This window comes from Pseudophryne corroboree, unplaced genomic scaffold (genome assembly GCF_028390025.1).
Source record: "Pseudophryne corroboree isolate aPseCor3 unplaced genomic scaffold, aPseCor3.hap2 scaffold_1317, whole genome shotgun sequence".
Taxonomy (NCBI): domain Eukaryota; kingdom Metazoa; phylum Chordata; class Amphibia; order Anura; family Myobatrachidae; genus Pseudophryne; species Pseudophryne corroboree.
Genome location: NW_026967943.1, coordinates 91302 through 96723, shown reverse-complemented (window position 1 = coordinate 96723; position 5422 = coordinate 91302). Strand labels below are relative to the sequence as shown.

Genomic DNA, 5422 nt, shown 5'->3' with positions numbered 1-5422 from the left:
TCTTGAACTTGAACCTTTTCAAGTATAGGTTCAGGGATTTTAAATTTAATATGGGTCTGACCAAACCGTCCGGTTTTGGGACTACAAACAGGGTCGAATAATTTCCCTTTCCTTGTTGAAGCAGGGGAACCTTGACCACCACCTGTTGAAGATACAATTTGTGAATTGCATTTAACACTATCTCCCTTTCCTGGGGAGAAGATGGTAGGGCCGATTTGAAAAACCGGCGAGGAGGCACCTCTTCGAATTTCAGCTTGTAACCCTGAGAAACAATTTCTATTGCCTAGGGATCCACCTGCGAATGAACCCAGATGTGGCTGAAAACTCGAAGACGTGCCCCCAACTGGGCGGACTCCTTTAGCGGAGCCCCAGCGTCATGCGGTGGATTTTGTAGAGGCCGGGGAGGACTTCTGTTCCTGGGAACTAGCTGTGTTGTGCAGCTTCTTCCCTCTGCCCTTACCTCTGGCAAGAAAGGACGCACCTCGTACTTTCTTGTTTCTCTGTGATCGAAAGGACTGCATTTGATAATGTGGTGCTTTCTTAGGCTGTGAGGGAATATAAGGCAAAAAATTTGATTTACCAGCTGTAGCTGTGAAGACTAGGTCCGAGAGACCTTCCCCAAACAATTCCTCACCCCTGTAAGGTAAAACCTCCATATGCCTTTTTGAGTCGGCATCACCTGTCCATTGCCGGGTCCATAGGACTCGTCTAGCAGAAATCGACATAGCGTTTATTCTAGAACCCAGTAGACTAATGTCACTTTGAGCATCTCTCATATATAGGACAGCATCTTTTATATGCCCTATGGTCAATAACATAGCATCCTTATCTAGGGTCTCAATCTCTGCTGATAAGGTATCTGTCCATGCTGCCACCGCGCTACAACCCCGGCCGACGCAATTGCCGGTCTGAGTAAGGTACCAGAATGTGTGTAAATGGACTTTAGGGTAACCTCCTGCTTGCGGTCAGCATGGTCCCTGATGGTAGCCGTATCCTGGGATGGCAGCGCTACCTTTTTGGATAAGCGTGTCAATGCTTTATCCACCCTAGGGGAGGATTCCCACCGTATCCTGTCCATTGGCGGGAAAGGATACGCCATAAGAATCCTTTTGGGAATCTGCAGCTTTTTGTCTGGAGATTCCCAAGCTTTTTCACATAATTCGTTCAACTCATGTGAGGGGGGAAAGGTTATCTCAGGTTTCTTTCCCTTATACATGTGTACCCTCGTGTCAGGGACAGGGGACTCTGTGATGTGCAAAACATCTTTTATTGCAATAATCATATATCGAATACATTTAGCCAATTTTGGCTGTAACTTTGCATCATCGTAGTCGACACTGGAGTCAGAATCCGTGTCGGTATCTGTGTCAACTATTTGGGATAGTGGGCGCTTTTGAGACCCCGAAGGTCCCTGCGACATAGGGACAGGCATGGGTTGACTCCCTGACTGTTCCCTAGCTTCAGCTTTGTCTAATCTCTTGTGTAATAAGTTTACATTAGCACATAAAACATTTCACATATCCATTCAGTCAGGTGTCGGCGTTGTCGATGGAGACACCACATTAATTTGCTCCTGCTCCTCTCTAGGAGAGCCTTCTACCTCAGACATGTCGACACACGTGTACCGACACACCATACACTCAGGGAATCCTCTTATCTGAGGACAGTTCCCCAACAAGGCCCTTTGGAGAGACAGAGAGAGAGAGTATGCCAGCACACACCCCAGCGCTATATGACCCAGGAAAAAAACACAATAATTTTATGTTTACCCAGTAGCGCTGTATTTCCATATATATATGCGCCTAATTATGTGCCCCCCTCTTCTTTAAGACCCTCTTTCTACCGTGGTATAAGCAGGGGAGAGTCCGTGGAGCTTCCCCTCAGCGGTGCTGTGGAGAAAATGGTGCTGGTGAGTGCTGAGGGAGAAGCCCCACCCCTTCAGCGACGGGCTTCTGTCCCGCTCAAATATAGTAAAAAAATGGCGGGGGCTCTTATATATATATATATACAGTGCCTAGCTGCATATATATTTATTTTGCCAAAGAGAGGTCTATATTGCTGCCCAGGGCGTCTCCCCTGAGCCCTTCACCCTTACACTGACTGCCGTGTGTGAGGTGTATGGGAGCAATGGAGCACAGCTTTACTGCTGTGCGTTACCTCAGTGAAGATCATGAAGTCTTCCGCCGGCTCTGAAGTCTTCTTTTCTTCTCATACTCACCCGGCTTCTATCTTCCGGTTCTGCGAGGGGGACGGCGGCGCGGCTCTGGGACGGACGGCGAGGGTGAGACCTGCGTACCGATCCCTCTGGAGCTAATGCTGTACAGTAGCCTAAGAAGCAGAGCCTATCAACTCACAGAAGTAGGTGTGCATCTCTCCCCTCCGCCCCTCGATGCAGGGAGTCTGTTGCCAGCAGGCTCCCTGAAAATAAAAAAATCTAACAAATATACTTTCTGTCAGGAAACTCAGGAGAGCTCCCTGAAAAGCACCCAGTCTCCTCTGGGCACAGTAGTAAACTGAGGTCTGGAGGAGGGGCATAGAGGGAGGAGCCAGTGCACACCCAGATCTAAAGTCTTTCTTTAAGTGCCCATGTCTCCTGCGGAGCCCGTCTATCCCCCATGGTCCTTACGGAGTCCCCAGCATCCTCTAGGACGTAAGAGAAAAATTATGCTGGCAGAAAAATCCAATTGAGTGATTAAACAGCTCCAGAGCTGCTCTGTAAGGCAAGTAAAAGGGTGTGGGCCCTGCAGCACTACCTGTAGTTTGCATTGTGCATTGGAAGCCTAGTTTGCTGTCTGTTTCCACTTCTTTTTTCTTGAGCCCCTCCCGTCTATACCCTTGTGCACTATCCTGACTTCTCCTCCCGTCTGCTTACTTTGTGCCTTCCAATGCACAATGCAAACTACAGGTAGTGCTGCAGGGCCCACACCCTTTTACTTGCCTTATAGAGCAGCTCTTGAGCTGTTACAGTGCCCAGCTGCTGCAAGAAATCAGCGTGAATGCTTCAGGGGCTGGGGCATGGCCAACATGAGCCCCACACCGAAGGAGGGTGGAGGTGTTTAATGCGAACTAGGGGTCTCGCACAATGCGAACTACAGGTAGTGCTGCAGGGCCCACACCCTTTTACTTGCCTTACAGAGCAGCTCTGGAGCTGTTACAGTGCCCAGCTGCTGCAAGAAATCAGCTTGAATGCTTCAGGGGCTGGGGCATATCCAACATGAGCCCCACACCGACGGAGGGTGGAGGTGTTTAATGCGAACTAGGGGTCATCCAAGTGCCGCAAAAGGCCGCCATGCCCTGCACGCCCCTTTTCTCTTTTCATATGCAGACGAGGGTTGAAGCCAACTTTGACCCACTGCTTGGATGACATCGCCATATGCAAATCCATCTGCTGCAGGCCTTCCCCCAGGAATGCTTGCACTAGTTGTTGCATTTGGTTTGTTGTTTGGGGGTGCTTCAGTATTAGGCAGCCTTCTGCCCTCCCATGTTCATCTGAAAATATGTGTTCTCTCTGCAGTTGTTGTCCCCAGATGAGAGTTCCCTTGTGCTGCCTCAGTTGAATCTCCTTTACTTGACAGAGATGTGCCTGAGCAGCGGCCCTCCCCAGCCCTATCCCAAATCATACTTATTTTGCATAGGAGATACCATGGTCATGAAGACTGTTCTCCCAGGGTGCGGTTCATTCATTGCATTCTGGGTATGCTGACCCCTGTGATTTCCCCAAATGTGGGAAACTCGACTGCATTATTTAATGCGAACTAGGGGTCATCCAAGCACCGCAAAAGGCCGCCATGCCCTGCATACCCCTTTTCTCTTTTCATAAGCAGACGAGGTTTGAAGCCAACTTTGACCCACTGCTTGGATGACATCACTTGCTGCCTTTCCAATGAAGCAAGTTTAATTTAATAATAGGTGAAAAACCATCCCTACAAAGGTGTTAATCAGATACTTGGCTTTGTGGACACTTTTCAGAGCACAAATTTGTTAGCATAAAAATAAAGCCAGAAAATGAAGAGCTGTTTAATCACTCAATTGGATTTTTCTGCCAGCATATTTCTTTTTCTCTGCAACCCACTGCTAAATTGTGCTTCGTGGCTGTTTTTTTTATAAAATCACTTAATCAAATCTAACTCTGATTACATCAGAGAAGGCCAGGTACCCTACACCATAAGAGGTGGTTTGAAATTTTTACTTGTCTACTTAAAGATCACCAAAATCTGATAACGAGGTCAATTACGTCCCTAGGTGGGATTGAACCACCAACCTTTTGGTTAACAACTGAACACGCTAACTGTTTGCGCCTCAGAGACACTTTGCGAAAGTACATACTGACAAAGGTTAATAAGCATTCATCTAGAACGTTTCCTAGAAAAACTTTAAAAAGTCAATAATCTGGAGAGTTTTTGTAAGATGTTCCTTCCATCAACCAATGAAGAAACACATTGGTACTTTCCCATGATGAGTGAGTGCTTCAGGATCTCTTGCACTTACATGTGCAGCAAAGGACTACAATGGAAGCATGCTGGGCCTATAACCCAGAGGTATGCAGATTGTAACTGTCCTCTGCTATATGCATTTTTTTTGTTAATTAAAGTAATCCAAAACTGGGATTGATATTTTGGCTCTTTTATTTTTACTTAAAGTACAATAACTTTTACCGTTTTAATTTGTTTTAATAGTATATTGACAGTATTGTTTTCTTTCAAAAATCCACTTAATTTTCTTTACCCTATTATTAAAATGGTAATTGACAAAAACAAACTACATTGTCACCAGAAGAGCAATACAAAATGTACAAGTGATATATTAAAATCATCTTTTCAGCTTGAATTTCAATGATGCATTGAGGTAACGATTTTGTGAGAAACATCTTCACCCTTAAATAAAGATTTTCTTAATTCCCTACCTGTGTGCTAATTAGATATCACCTTGTTTTCACATTAAACAGACTTCCACATGAGAAAGCAGCAAGGATGCAGTGGCTTTAATGTTTCCTGGTGTCAACCTGTATTATTTCAGTAGACATTGAAATGAGGATGCATCTTGCTGCCTTTCCAATGAAGCAAGTTTAATTTAGTAATAGGTTAAAAACCATCCCTACAAAGGTGTTAATCAGAGACTTGGCTTTGTGGACACTTTTCAGAGAACAAATTTGTTAGCATAAAAATAAAGCCAGAAAATGAAGAGCTGTTTAATCACTCAATTGGATTTTTCTGCCAGCATTTTTCTTTTTCTCTGCAACCCACTGCTAAATTGTGCTTCCTAGCTGTTTTTTTTATAAAATCACTTAATCAAATCTAACTCTGATTACATCAGAGAAGGCCAGGTACCCTACACCATAAGAGGGGGTTTGAAATTTTGACTTGTCTACTTAAAGATCACCAAAATCTGATAACAAGGTCAATTTTGTCCCTGGGTGGGATTG

General features: G+C 45.2%; 1 pseudogene; it reads left to right on the top strand.

Moving 5' to 3' along the window:
- Nucleotides 1-3618: 3618 nt before the first annotated feature.
- LOC134994483 (U1 spliceosomal RNA) lies at nt 3619-3797 on the top strand (annotated as a pseudogene).
- Nucleotides 3798-5422: the final 1625 nt, after the last annotated feature.